The following is a 15,099-nucleotide window of genomic DNA, read 5'->3' as shown; positions in this document are numbered from 1 at the left end:
ACGACACATCCACCCTACCGTTTTCCTTGTACTTTGTGGTTATAAGCATCAGCAAACTGTAGAAAATATCACCGTACGGCTTCAACTAGATTCCTTAGTAAAATCTTCTTCTTCTTTTTTTTTTTTTTTTCCTTTTGCATTTCCCCGCTATACAAGGGAAAACGACAATACAAAACTATATTATATATGTATATTATATATAAATAGATTTTTCATTTTTTTATTAAATCCAAATAATGTAACCATTAATATATATATATATATATATGTTAGGTTTTTATTTTGTTTTATTATTTTCGTTTTTTATATGTATATTATATATTAATATATTTTTCATTTTTTTATTTTAAAATAATTTGAAAACTCCAATTTGAAACTACTCTCCAATTTGAATTGGTAATTCATTATTTTTTTTAATTTCGTTTTTTATTTTAAAATAATTTAAAAACTCAAACTTGAAACTACTCCCACCCAATTTGAATGGGTAGTTATTTTATGTATATTTATTTTTCGTTTTTTTATTATATTTAATTATAAAATATCTATATTTATTAATCCAAATAAAGTAACCAATTAATATATATGGTAGTTTTTTATTGTATTTTATTATTTTCTTTTTTGATATGTATTTAAATTCAAAAATAAGTAACCAATAACTAATTATAAACTAAATAACTAATTACTAACCAATTATGCCATGTGGCATTTTTTTAAGCTGCCACTTGGCTTAAGGAGAGGGCTTTTTCCTCTCCTTTTAATAATATATAGATATAGATTTCTATATGTGTGGTTGGCCAATAGCTTTATTTCAATATTTTGACTTGATAGCTGGACAGAATAAGTGAACAAACCGAAATATTCCCTCATCAATAAATGGATTCCTTAACGAGGTCCAAACAAGCTGTGAAATTTATTTTAAGGTTACTCAACAAAATCAGATGCCAAAGATCTAACTTAATTCACGAAAAGTTTAGAAATAAATATAAGATATTATCAAAGATTTCTAAAAATAAATATACAAAATAGAATAGTATGAAATGTTATATGTTAATGGTGTAATGCAGTCTCACATTGGTAATTAAAAATATATGTATGAGATATAGAGATACATTTAGCTCCCGTTTGACCATAGATTTTAGTTAATTTTTTTCAAAAAAAATTCAAAACAATGTTTGTACATAAAATATGATCAATTTTTGAAAAAAGTTTGAATATTTTGTCCAGTTCCCAAAATTGGTTTAGGGCAGTTTTTGGGTAAAAAAATTTTCTTCCATTCACAAAACTTCAACTTTTTTTTTCAAATAAAAATGTATGTCAAAACACAACTTCAACAATGACAAAAACAAACCTAGTGAAATCCCACAAGTGGGGTTCCAAAAATTATTTTTCAACACAACTTCAAAAACTCTTTTTTTAAGTTTCAATCAAATTTATGTCCAAACGATAGCTTAATGCAGTTAAGCCTTTTGAAAAAATCGTATAGTTTAACTTAAAATAAATAATATCTCACACGATATTTTTTTATTGGCTTATCTCAATATTATAAATATTGACAGTTTTGTTTGGTTTGATTTAATTTCTTTTGTGGTATATTATTCACTAAAACAAAACTTGTTGATTTTATTTTAATTTAATACCATTTCTTACCAAATGAAACCACATGTCACTGTAGACATCTAAATTTATGGATTAATGTGACGACCCGATAGGTCATTTTGAGTATTAGCCTTTATTTTTGTGTTCCGAGACCTTCGTTAGCTTTGTTTGATGTTTTTTGATTTGCATGCATGGTCTGTGTTGCTTTTTTGAAAAGCTTTTATGTGAAAATTTGAAAAAAATATGATTTTTGGCTTTAAAATAACTTGAGTTGACCACGGTCAATATTTTACGAAAACGACATCAGGTCGGTATTTTGAAAATTCCGATAGGTCCGTATCGTGATTTTGCACTCGGGCGTATGCTCGGAATTGAAATTGGAGGTCCCTAGGTTGATTTGACTCATTTTGCCGAAATCTAGTATTTTGAAAGTTTGAAAATTTTCTAAGTTTGACCGTAAGTTGACTTCATAGATAACGGGTTCAGATTTTGATGTTGAAACTTGAAATAGGCCCGTATCGCTATTTGAGAATTGTTTGTAAAATTTGGTGTAATTCGGAATTGAATTGACATGATTCGGACGCTTAGATGTGATTCTAGTTGTTCTTGAGTTTACTATGAAATTCCATTCATTTTGATGTTCGATTCGTAGAATTAGATGTTATTTTGGTGATTTGATTACGTGAGCGAGTTCATTTGATGTTATTACACTTGTGTGCATGTTTGATTTGGAGCCCGAGGGGCTCGGGTGTGTTTCGAACGTGTTTCAAATGAGTTTGGTTAATGTGAAGATTGTCGGTGCAATACCAGTTCTGGCGTCTACTGCAGATCTCGCATTTGCGAGCCTAACTTTTGCGAACAAGAGTTCGTATTTGCAAATAGGGCATGTGATTGTGTAACCTCGATAGGTTGATTTGAGTATTAGCCCTTATTTCCGTATTCCGAGATCTCCGTTAGCTTTGTTTGATGTTTCTTGGTTTGCATGAAAATTTTAAAAAAAAAATTGGCTTTAAAACAATTTAGGTTGACCACGGTCAATATTTTACGAAAACGACCTCAGGTCGGTATTTTGACGATTCTGGTAGGTCTGTATCATGATTTTAGATTTGTGGCGTATGACCGGAATTGAAATTGGAGGTCCCTAGGTTGATTTGACTCATTTTGCCAAAAACTAGTATTTTGAAAGTTTGGAAATTTTCTAAGTTTGACCGTAAGTTGGCTTCATAGCTAACGGGTTCAGATTTTGATGTTGAAACTTGAAATAGGTCTGTAAAGCTATTTGAGACTTGTCTGCAAAATTTGGTGCAATTCGAAATTGATTTTGACATGATTCGGACGTTTAGATATGATTCTAGTTGTTCTTGATTTTACTATGAAATTTCATTTATTTTGATGTTCGATTCGTAGAATTAGATGTTATTTTGGTAATTTGATTGCGCGAGCGAGTTCATGTGATGTTATTACACTTGTGTGCATGTTTGGTTTGGAGCCCGAGGGGCTCGGGTGAGTTTCAGATGAGTTTGGTTAATGTGAAGATTGCTGGTGCAATACCAGTTTTGGTGTTTGCTGCAGATCTCGCATTTGCGAGGTCTGGCTCGCATTTGCGAGGTCTGGCTCGCATTTGCGAGCCTAACTTTGCGAGCAGGGCCTGAGATTGGGTAACCTCGCATTTGTGAGGAAATGGTTCGCAATTGCGAACAGCTCAGGATCGCTTTTGCGATGCCTGGCAACAATAGAGCATCTTCGCATTTGCGAAGATTTTGGCCGCAGTTGCGAATGGGGGATCTTCGCATTGTCGCAATTGCGACTTCTAGACTTCTGTGACAGGGTTCGCATTTGCGACCCTTGTCTCGCATTTGCAGTGCTCGCAATTGCGAACAAGACATCGCAATTGCGACACCTGCAGCTGGGTAAAAGAGGAGGAAAATAGGACTTAGCTCATTTTACACTATTTCTCAACCCTAAACACTCTAGAGATGATTTTTCAAGAGATTTTTCTTCCAAATTCATTGGTATGCGACTCTAATCCATTTTCTTTCAATTACCCATTACTTTTCATGAGATTTCAACATCACATTTAGGATTTTTATGGTAGAAATTAGGGATTTGAGTAGAACTGGAGATTTTTATAAAATTAAGATTTAAACCTCAAATTGAGGTCAGATTTCGAAACAAATCACATACCGGGTTGGGCGTGAATGGGTAACCAGATTTTGGTCCAAACCTCGGGTTTTGGCCAAGCGGGTCCGGGGTTGACTTTTGTTGACTTTTTCAAAATGATCAAAATTGAACCTCTTTCATTAATAGGTAGTTTCTAAAGCTTATTTTGAATCATTTGATCGATAATTTGCTAGATTTAGTTGGTTTAGAGGCTTATTCGAAAGGCAAGGCCGTGGTTGGTTGTTTTCTTTGACTCGCGGAGTGAGATAAGTATTGGGTCTAACCTTGATTTGAAGGAATTAGGGATCCTTGAACTATGTGTTATGTGGAAAAATGGCGTATATGCAAGGTGACGAGTGTATATACGCCATCATGATAATTGTTTCCATGTTTTTGTTTATTTCATGATATATCTTGCTTCATGCCTTAATTGTTACATGCTTTAATTGACTTTTATGTCATAATTATTACTTGTCATTTAATTGTTCTTGTATTAGATTGTTTGTCCCTTCCATGACTCCATGCTTATTTTCTACTTGCCTCTACTTGCTTTACTTGCATATCTAATTGTCACATGCTTTACTTGCTTATTGTTTTGTAATATTTGTTGCATTCTATAAATATGGTTTCCCTTACATGAGTAGTTTGGTTGATAGATACCGACAAATTGGCAAAGTTGAGACTTTGAGTTTTTTGAGATTCTTGATTTATTTTGTGGTTCTTTATTGCCTTGTACATTTACTCTCTTGATGTAGAAATTCTTGAAAATTTTGTTGTCAAATTGTTTATGTTGATTGAAATTATTTGGGGAGCGGGTTGCACGCCGCAACAAAAATTGAAAGGTAATGAATTAAAATAGTGGAATAAGGACGGATTATGATATTGACAGATGATGATATGGTGGGATCGGGTTGCGCGCCGCAACAGATTGTATATGTGGCACTTGTTTGTGATTGTTGGATTTGCCTCGGTGTTGTTATATGAGACTATGACACTTGTTATTCTGGGCTCTCTGGTAGTTGAATTTCGAGTTCGTTTCATGAGTTAACTGCTTTACTTCTATTTCCTGTTTCTTGTTATAATTATTACTGCGCATAGGTTATTTTAAGTGGCCCGCCTTAGCCTCTTCACTATTTCGTCGAGGTTAGGCTCAGCACTTACAGAGTACATGAGGTCGGTGTACTCATACTACACTTTAGACTTCTTGTGCAGATACCAGAGTGGGTCCCAGCAGCGCTGAGTGAGATTGCCTGGATCCAACTACCTGTGGAGACTTGAGATATTGTTGCATGGCGTCCGCAGCCCTGAAGTCCCCTTCTATGTCATCATTGTTATTTATTTTGATTCAAATAGTTATGTTTATTTCAGACTATTATCTTTAGTACTCTAGATGCTCATGTATTCGTGACTCTAGTTTCTGGGATTGTATTTGGATTACATCGTTTAGTTGTTTATCACCTTATTTCATACTATTCGGTTGTAATTGTTATCATATGATATAAATTGCTAAAACTGGTTAATAAATATAGCTAATTTTGGCTTGCCTAGCAAGTGAAATATTATGCGCCATCACGGTCTCGAGGGTGGGAAATCCGAATCGTGATAAGTTGGTATCAAAGCACTCGGTTGCCTAGGTCTCATGAGTCATGAGCAAGCTTGGTAGAGTATGAAGGATCGGTACGGAGACGTCTGTACTTATCTTCTAGAGGCTATAAGGCTTTAGGAAAATTTCACTTCTTTCTTTCTCTATCGTGCAACTTATTTTCATTACTGGAGTTTGAACCATTCTACTCTTGTTCTCTCATAGATGGTAAGAACTCGCATATTATCTACAGCCGGGCAGGAGCCAGAGCCCTCTGTTGTAGCCGCTACCAGGGGTAGGGGCTGGGGCCGAGGTAGCGGTAGAGGCAGAGCTCATCCTAGAGTAGGAGCAGCAGCAACACCCATGGTGGAGCCTCAGACTGACCATTAGGAGGAGGTCCCAGTTCAGACTGCACCAGTCGGACTCGCTCAGGTCCTAGAGGGATTCATTGTCACTCCTGTACTTCAGGACGCTCTAGTCCGCTTAGTTGGACTCGTGGAGAGTGTGGCTCAGACCGGGGTATTTCCTATAGCACCACCCGTCTCTCAGGTTGGGGGAGGAGCACAAACACCCGCCACTCACACTCCGGAGCAGATGGCTCCCTTATACCAGACTCCGACCGCTCCAATAATTGGGGTAGTTCAGCCCATAATTGCTACACAGCCGGGGGAGAGGCCCGCGATGTCTTCTGAGGGATTGATGAGGTTGGATAAGTTCACCAATCTCTTTCCTATTCATTATAGCGGTGCGCCCTATAAGGACCCGCATGATTATTTAGACCGTTGCCACGAGGTGTTGCGCAACGTGGGTATTATTAAGAGCAACGAGGTCGACTTTGCAGTATTCTAGATGATCGGTTCTGCCAAGAGGTGGTGGCAGGATTTTGAGTGGAGCAGACCACGAGACCATATTTGTGGACCTAGCCCGTCATGCAACTATATTTATTCCCACAGATAGAGGGAGGGTGGGGAGGTTTATTGATGGTCTTACCTTCAGCATCAGGCTTCAGATGGTCCAAGAGACGGGGGGATGATATTTCTTTCTAGAGGGTCATAGAGATTGCTAGACGGATCGAGATGGTTCATGGTCAGGATAGAGGCCTCGTCATTTTGGTGGTTTCAGTGGTGCCTCATCTGGAGGCAAAGGTTCTTTTGGTAGAGGCCATCCTCCTAGGCCGATTTAGTCAGCTCTTCAAGTAGCCCATAGTGCTTCGGGCGGTCGTGGTTATTGTAGGTCTCATCTTGAGCAGCCAGCATTTGGTGCACCTTCAACTCCTATCAGTGCACTACCGCTTCAGAGTTACTACAACGGCTATTTGGGACGTCAAGTCCAGTCTCAGCTTCAGCAACCTCAACAGCCGAGGGAGTGCTTTGAGTGTGGCTGCATAGGTCACATTGGGAGGTATTGCCCTAGATTGATGAGCAGTAGACCTCAATAGGGATCTCGTGCCATTATGCCGGCACCGATTGCTCCACCGCCTGCACAACCAGCTAGAGGCGGGGGTCAAATTGCTAGAGGTCGAGGATAGCCAACTAGGGGTTGCTCGAGGATCGGAGGTTAGAGTGGTGAGGCCCAGCTTCGTTTTTATGCATTTCCAGTTAGACATGAGGTAGAGTCATCTGACGCTGTCATCACAGCTATTGTTCCGGTTTGCCATAGAGATGCTTCAGTTCTATTTGATCCGGGCTCTACTTATTCCTATGTGTCATCCTATTTTGCTTCATATCTGATTATGCCTTGTGATTCTTTGAGTGCTCCTATATATGTGTCCACGCCTGTGGGAGATTCTATTATTATAGATCGTGTTTATCACTTGTGTGTGGTTTCTATTGGGAGCCTTGAGACTAGTGTAGACCTCATACTTCTTGATATGATGGACTTTGATGTTATTTTGGGCATGGATTGACTGTCACCTTATCACACTATATTGGACTGTTACGCCAAGATGGTGACCTTAGCCATGCCGGGCTGCCCCGATTAGAGTGGAGGGGGACTCTTGGCCATTCTACCAACGGAGTTATTTCTTATCTGAAGGCTCGGCATATGGCCGAGAAGGGATGTCTAGTATATTTGGCCTATATCCGTGATCCTAGCACGAAGGTTCCTTCTATGGATTCGATACTAGTTGTGCATGAGTTTCCAGAGGTGTTTCCTGTAGATCTGTCGGGGATGCCACCCGATAGAGATATTGCCTTTTGTATTGACGGCTCCGGTCACTCAGCCCATTTCTATTCCACCATACCGTATGGCCCCACCTGAGTTGAAGGAACTGAAGGAGTAGTCTTGATACAGGATTCATTAGACCTAGTGTCTCACCCTGTGGTGCGCCAGTGTTGTTTGTGAAGAAGAAGGATGGTTTAATGAGGACGTGTATAGATTATCGGCAGTTTAACAAAGTGGCCATCAAGAACAAGTATCCTTTGCCGAGGATTGATGACTTATTTGATCAACTTCAGGTGCTAAAGTGTTTTCAAAGATTGATTTGAGATCTGACTATCATCAATTGAAGATTAGGGCATCGGATGTCCCTAAAACAATTTTTCGGACTCGGTATGGGCATTATGGGTTCCTTGTGATGTCATTTGGCTTGACAAATGCCCCAGCAACATTTATGGATCTGATGAATCGGGTATTTAAGCCATATTTGGATTCTTTTGTGATTGTCTTCATTGATGATATTTTGATCTACTCCCGCAGTCGAGAGGAGCATGAACAACATCTTCGGATTGTACTTCAGACCTTGAAAGATAGTCAGTTATATGCCAAGTTCTCAAAGTGTGAGTTTTGGTTGGATTCGGTTGCATTTTTGGGACATGGTGTATCTGCCGAGGGCATTAAAGTGGATCCTAAGAAGATTGAGGCAGTTTAGAACTGGCCTAGACCTACTTCAGCTACAGATATTCGGAGTTTCCTAGGTTTGGCGGGTTATTATCGCCGGTTCGTGGAGGGGTTTTCATCCATCACAACCCCATTGACTAGATTGACCTAGAAGTGTGCCCCATTCAGGTGGTCCGATGAGTGTCAGTTGAGCTTTCAAAAGCTCAAGACTGCCTTTACTACAGCTCCGGTGTTGGTATTACCTACGGGTTCGGGATCATATACTATGCATTGTGATGCATCGCGTATTGGGCTTGGTGCAGTATTAATGCAGGATGATAAGGTGATTGCATACGCGTCTCGGCAGTCGAAGGTGTAACAACTAAATTTCGCTCCTGAAAAATAATAATCAAGACAAGAAATATAGCGACAAATATTATATTTAATTTCAAGTGATGGGGTTACAATCTCTAAAATATCTCTAAATCTAAAGAGATGTAGTCCTCTGATTCTCCTCCTCATGGATGACGGTTCAAGAGCTCGAGAGCTTGATCTTGAACTTGATGGATTTCAGATTTGTAGTACGTCACGAACAATTTGAAGCTCGTCACGAATCAGGATTTGGTGTTGGGTTATCACGAACGGAAGATTTGAAGCCGTCTGTCTATGACTTGAGTTCGCCTTTGGAATCTGATCACAGACGATGATTGCAGATATGGATGGAGACCTTGATGCTATTCTTCAGAGCTTCTTTAGCCTTTCCTTCTGCTTCCTTGCTTGTCCCTTAGACTTCTCCTTTGACCCCTTTATATAGGTGTGGGGTGGAGTAATCTCCAAGAAAACCCTAATGGATCATTGGTCTTGAGGCTTATGAGCCGACCCATTTGATAGAAGACCAATTGACGGGCTAGCCCAATAATATATTGGACATTTATTTAAATCAATTTAATTGAATTTAAATAACAAACCCAATTATTCCAGTCCATGTTACTTAATTGGACCAATATATATTTAATTTGTGGTAAAATCCAAATTTCTTATGGATTTAAATTTGACAAAATTTTAGTTGTCTACAAATGCCCCCTACTTCAAGATTTGTCGAGTGTAGGCTTGTCGAAAGTCGAAGACGAGGCTTGAAGTATCCATGAGAAAAACACTTTCTTTCTTGCCCATAAATAAAGGACTTGAATTCTTTGGGCATTCGTGACTCTCCAGTGAAGCCTAAATCGAATTGGAAAAATAAAACTTTTGACGCCAAGTGTGTTGTACTTAAACAATACTTTATTAGGAACCTTTATAGCAAAATTATGGTAACCAAAACATGGTCACATTGTACAATTCTTGACAATTCCACCAATGATCCATTTTGTATGACAATCACGTAAGACTAATGCATGAAGCTTTCCCCTTGTCCACTTTGACTTGAATTCAAATACATCTCAGAAGTTACCTTCTAATGAATATTTACCATTTAAGACTTTCAAGAATTTCCTATTTTACTTTAAGAAGAATTCTTTTTCCATAAGGAAAGTTCCACCATCTTAAACAATCTATATAAGGGATCTTTGTTTCCTTTACCTTGACATATGAGAGTCGTGAACATAGGGTTTCTTTCACGCTTAACACGGCTGCTCGTAGTCTGCTTTCACTTCTTTCTTCGTTTATTTCTCCCTCTAAAATAGAAAGAATATCAGTTTTAGCCAGCTTTGTGCCCTTGCAAAAAAGAATTCATATTTTGCTGTAGGAGACTTCAAATCATGAGCCGCTTGTTTCTACCAAAACTAGACTCATAGAACTGAAACATATCAAAAGATCAGCACAAATCTCCTTTTGTATCAGCGGCAATTAATTTTCAAAGTTGATCTACACGTCTGGCCCGTGTTAATCTCACAGCTTTGCGCACTCTCGCCAAAAGATTCATATCTTCAGATCGCAGAGGCCAAATCGTGAGCCACTTGATTCTACTGATTCTAGGCTCAAAGAAATCGAACATATCAAAAATTGAGATCCAAATTCCTTCGGTATTGTCTGGAATTAATTTTTGAAGTAGGCGTACACGTCTGGCCTGTTGATCTCACAGCTCTGCGCACTCTCGGCGAAAAAATCGTATATCGAGATAGGAGCGTCCAAATCACAAGCCGTTTGCGGCGCTGAAAATTAGACTTCTGGAGGTACAACATATGTAGAAATCACAGTCAGGATGTCCCTAGGTTTTCCCAGATAATTTGCTGAATCTGGAACACGAGTTCAGACATGCTGGCTCGAGTTTTCAGCTTTACGTGCTCTTGCTAAAAAAAATGCATATCTTAAGATAGGAGCATCCGAACTACAAGATGTTTACACCGTTGGTAAGAAGATTCGGTAAGATACAACATCTATAAACGTCGAAGCTCTAGCCCTTTTGATCCAGACGCAACAAATATTTGATCAATCAAGTGTCGGAATCGAGAGGATTGTTCGGGCAGCATACTTCTTTTTTCCTTTTTTTGTTGTTGCAGGCTCGGAGATGATATACATGGCGAGTTCTCCAATATGCATCATGAGAAGAAGGGGATGATCACCACTCCTTTTTGTAGGTTCATGACGCGTATGATCTATCGAGATTTGACGGAGAAGTGCATGTCACAATGCTCACCATCCGCATTGAAGCGTCATGTCATTGACACTGGTACTTGTTGCTGAATCAAAGCTTTGTGTCATTGGCACCAATCAATCATGTGGGATCAACAGCTTCGTATCACTGGCATCGTGTCTGTAGAAGCAGAAACGTCGTGCTATGACACCGATATCCTTTAATCGAGCTGATCGTCGTGCTACTCGCACCGTATCTGCAAAAGCGTCATCTTGTTGGCACCGAAGGCTCCAAAATCGTTTCTTATTTTTGCAGGTTTTCAAGAGAGTACAACAACAACTTGGTACATCCCTTCTTGCAGCTTGACGAGAGACATTTAGAGTATTCCTAAGCGAGCTTGATCGACGAGACATATCCTCACTTTGTGACATACGAGCGAGAACATGGTGCATCTCAACCTTGCGACTTGGCAAGAAAGAGGCTTGGAGCTCGAGCGATCGTATTTCATCCTTGGCGGCAGTGGCGGAGCCAGGATCTTCACGAAGGGGGTTCAAAAAGTTCTTATTGTAGCTAGTGGGAATTGAACCCATGACCTTATGTAAATTTTGAACTCCCTTGACCACTAAACTACGCTTTTGGATTGTGTTAAGGGTGTTCAAAACTTAATATATAGAGGTAAAAAATAAATTTTGCCTTATATATACAGTGTAATTTTTTGGCGAAGGGTGTTCGGGTGAACACCCTTGCGCCCCCTAAATCCGCCTCTGCTTGGCGGGCTAGTGCTTGTTGAACCTTTGCAAAATTATTAATTCCTTGATGTAGGAGCGATGAAATCTGAAGCTTCTTGCTTTCAAAGAATTAAAACTTGAAAAGTTACATCCTTTAAAGAATTCACGGATAAATTCCTTGAGGATTAGCCGGAGTCGACTTTTGAAGCTGGTTACATATCTGACATTTTGACTTTACAGCACTGTATGCTGTCATCAAGACGTATATATCTCAAGCTAGGAATGTCCAAATCGTGAGCCGTTTGCGCCATTGGTAAGAAGACTCAGAGATAATGAAATTATCAAGATATCATAGAAGAATTCTTAGCAGATTGTCCGCAAAAAACTTTTTGAACTCGACCCATCTGTCCGCGAAATTGCTTTTCAGCTTTGCGCGCTTTGGTGGGAAAATTCATATCTTGAGTTAGGAGATTCCAAATTGGGATCCGTTTGCGCCATTAGAAAGTATACTCATAGAGCTACAATCCGTATGAGTTTCGTGGCAGAACTTCTTTCGAGCTATCAACAGAAACTTCGCGACATCTACTTAACTGCAGTGAACATTCAGATTTGCATACCTTCTGTGAAAATAATTGTATCTTGAGCTAGGAGTATCGAAATTACAATCCGTTTTTGCCGTTGGAAAGAAAACTCCTAGAGCTGCAACACATAAAAATTCCCCCCCGGAACCCTTCTCGGGCTAGAAACAGAAAAATATTGAAATTCGAAATAATCGCAGGGAACTTTCAGGTTTGCGTGCTTTCGGCCAGAAAAACTGTATCTTGAACTAGGAGCGTCGAAATCACCAACAGTTTGATCCTATGAAATCGGACGTCGAGAACTATAATCTTGTTGAAGATGAAGCTCCATTCGTTCTTAGTTAGCCTACCAAATATTTTTGAAGTTGATTCTACTTTGTAATGGATTCGGCTATCATCACGAATCTTATCTCTTTGTTTATTTCTTTTGCAGACTTGCGAAGAAGTTCAACGAGTCCAGATATCAGTCTGGGATGTCATACAAGATGCGGAGTCACCCCTTCACCAACTGTTGCACTTGATTTGTTGACGGTCTTGAAGTTTATCAATGGCGGCTCCCGTGGTGATTGAAGGTTTTTTCAAGAGAGATGACTTCTTATATACGAGGCATTGGGGATAGTGTATTAAAATATGGAGACGTCATATGGACTTGGAAGAAGCATTCAAGACGAGTCGGCCACAAAGCCTAGTTTACGATCATTTTCATGACTTAGGCTTTCGTATAGGAAAACGTCTAATTTCTTTTGTCTCTACATTTTTTTTGATGTATCAACTTTTGTACTATTGAAGCAATAATAAAAAAAAATTTATACCTCAAAGCAAATCGTCTCTTTTCCTCATAGATATGTGCCTCTACACTTGGAAGAATTAATGTAATGATCTGTTGATGCCAAACTTTTATTTTTTTAAAACTCATGCGACTGAACTTAAAATGAAACTCTAAGTTGCCTACGTACCTCAGCGAAGAGGATCAAGTCATAACGTAGTTCAGAAGAAGTATAAGTTTTTTTTAGTATGCAGTTTATACTCGTGCAGACAAGGAGTATTGCAACTTGAAGACTTTGCTTAAACTTTATTAGCTTTGCATCTTGAAGACTCGCTTAATTTGAAGAGATATTGAAGACTTGCTCAAATTTGAAGAGCTTTACATCTTGAAGACTTGCTCAAATTTGAAGAGCTTTGCAACATGAAGTCGTTTGCTCGAATTTGGAGAGCTTTGCAACTTGAAGACTTCTGCTCGAATTTCAAGAGCTTTGCGACTTGAGGACTTTTGCTCGAATTTGAAGAGCTTTGCAACTTGAAGTCGTTTGCTCGAATTTGAAGAGCTTTGCGACTTGAAGACTTTTGCTCTAATTTGAAGAGCTTTGCAACTTGTGCTTGAACTTGTGAGCTTTATAACTAAAGATTTGGCTCGAATTTTAGGAACTTTGTGACATACAGTTTAGGCTCATGTATCAAAGAGCATTGCAACATGCAGTTTAGGCTCATGCGTCAAGGAGCGTTGAGACTTGCAGTTTAGGCTCATACGTCAAGGAGCGTTGAGACTTGCAGTTTAGGCTCATACGTCAAGGAGCGTAGCAACATGCATGGACTCTTAAGTTTCATCTTCGGATGAATATTTGCCCCCATTCTCAGCATCGTCTGCTTCTATTTCATCACGAGGCTCAAAGCCAAGAAATCTTTGGTCTCCACTTGTGGCCATACTTAATTCCATATCATGAGAACGTGTGGACAAATCTTCAAAAGTTTTAGGCTTTATTCCTTGCAAGATGTAGCGAAGGCTCCAACGCATACCTTGGATGCATATTTCGATACCAGAAATTTCGCTAAGATAGTCTTTACAGTTAAGGCTTAAACTCCTCCAACGATTGATGAATTCAATAACTGGCTCCTCCTTCCATTGGCGGGCATTCGTAAGTTCAATAATACTCACGATGCGCCTTATGGTATAGAAATGATTGAGTAATTTCTGCTCGAGTTGCTCCCAACTATCAATCGAACAAGGTTCAAGATCTGTGTACCAATCGAAAGCATTTCCTTTGAGAGATCGAACAAACTGTTTGACAAGGTGATCATCATAAGTTCCAGCATCATTGCATGTCTCGACGACGTGTGCAACATGTTGCTTGGGATTCCCTTTACCGTCAAATTGTTGAAGTGTAGGGGGTTGATATCCACTTGGCATCTTCAAGTTATCAATCCTTTGGGTGTACGGCTTTGCGTATGTAAGGAAAGATTTAGGCAAAGGCTCAATTTTATCCTTGATGGTCCCTATGATGAAGTCCTTCAATTGCTCAACATGAATCTGCCCATCAGAAGAGAGTTGGAGCTCTTTGGTCATTGTTGTTAACTTCGTAGAGGACTCTCCTTTCTCTTGAATTTCTGAAAGCTTCATAGGTGCTTGGCTCGATTCTTCCTCTGTCATACTCTCTACCTTATTCATCAACTTGGAAAGTTTATCATCTTGATCTTTCATGTGCTTTGTCAGGCCTTCAACTGCTTTTATCATATTTGCTAGTTGTTCTTCTATGGTAGAAGCTTCAATCGTCATCGTTTGCATGACCAGTGCAGAGGATGAAGAATGGTATGGATCATCACTTAGATAGAGAGCAGATTGTGGAGTGACACGAGGAGAGATTGGAGAAAATTCATTGCTCAAGACGTCATCATCTTTCTGCATAAAGAGATTGTGGGACTGGCGATGGCATTCTTTTGAAAGGCTGAATCGCGCGAAAGTTCGTCTGACCACCTCATTGATGTTGTTCCCTTCTTCTAGCAGATACGAAGATGATCTCACTTCATTTGGAGAAGATGAACGAAAAACCTGAGTTGTGGACGGCACTTCAAGCACTTGTTGTCCTAGTATTTCGGCTTTTCTTCTTTTGATTTGCTGAACAATCTCCATGGCAACTTCCAATTCGCTTTTGGAGTCAAATCTAGGTTTGTTTCTTATTGTAGCCATCTATGTGTTCTTGAACTTCGAAGAGAATAGATGAGAGGTATAGATGGTCCCACTGGGCATGCCAAAATTTGTAACAACTAAATTTCGCTCCTGAAAAATAATAA

The sequence above is a fragment of the Nicotiana attenuata genome, chromosome 6, assembly GCF_001879085.1.
Source record: "Nicotiana attenuata strain UT chromosome 6, NIATTr2, whole genome shotgun sequence".
NCBI classification, from domain to species: domain Eukaryota; kingdom Viridiplantae; phylum Streptophyta; class Magnoliopsida; order Solanales; family Solanaceae; genus Nicotiana; species Nicotiana attenuata.
Note: the sequence above shows the minus strand (reverse complement) of the source record.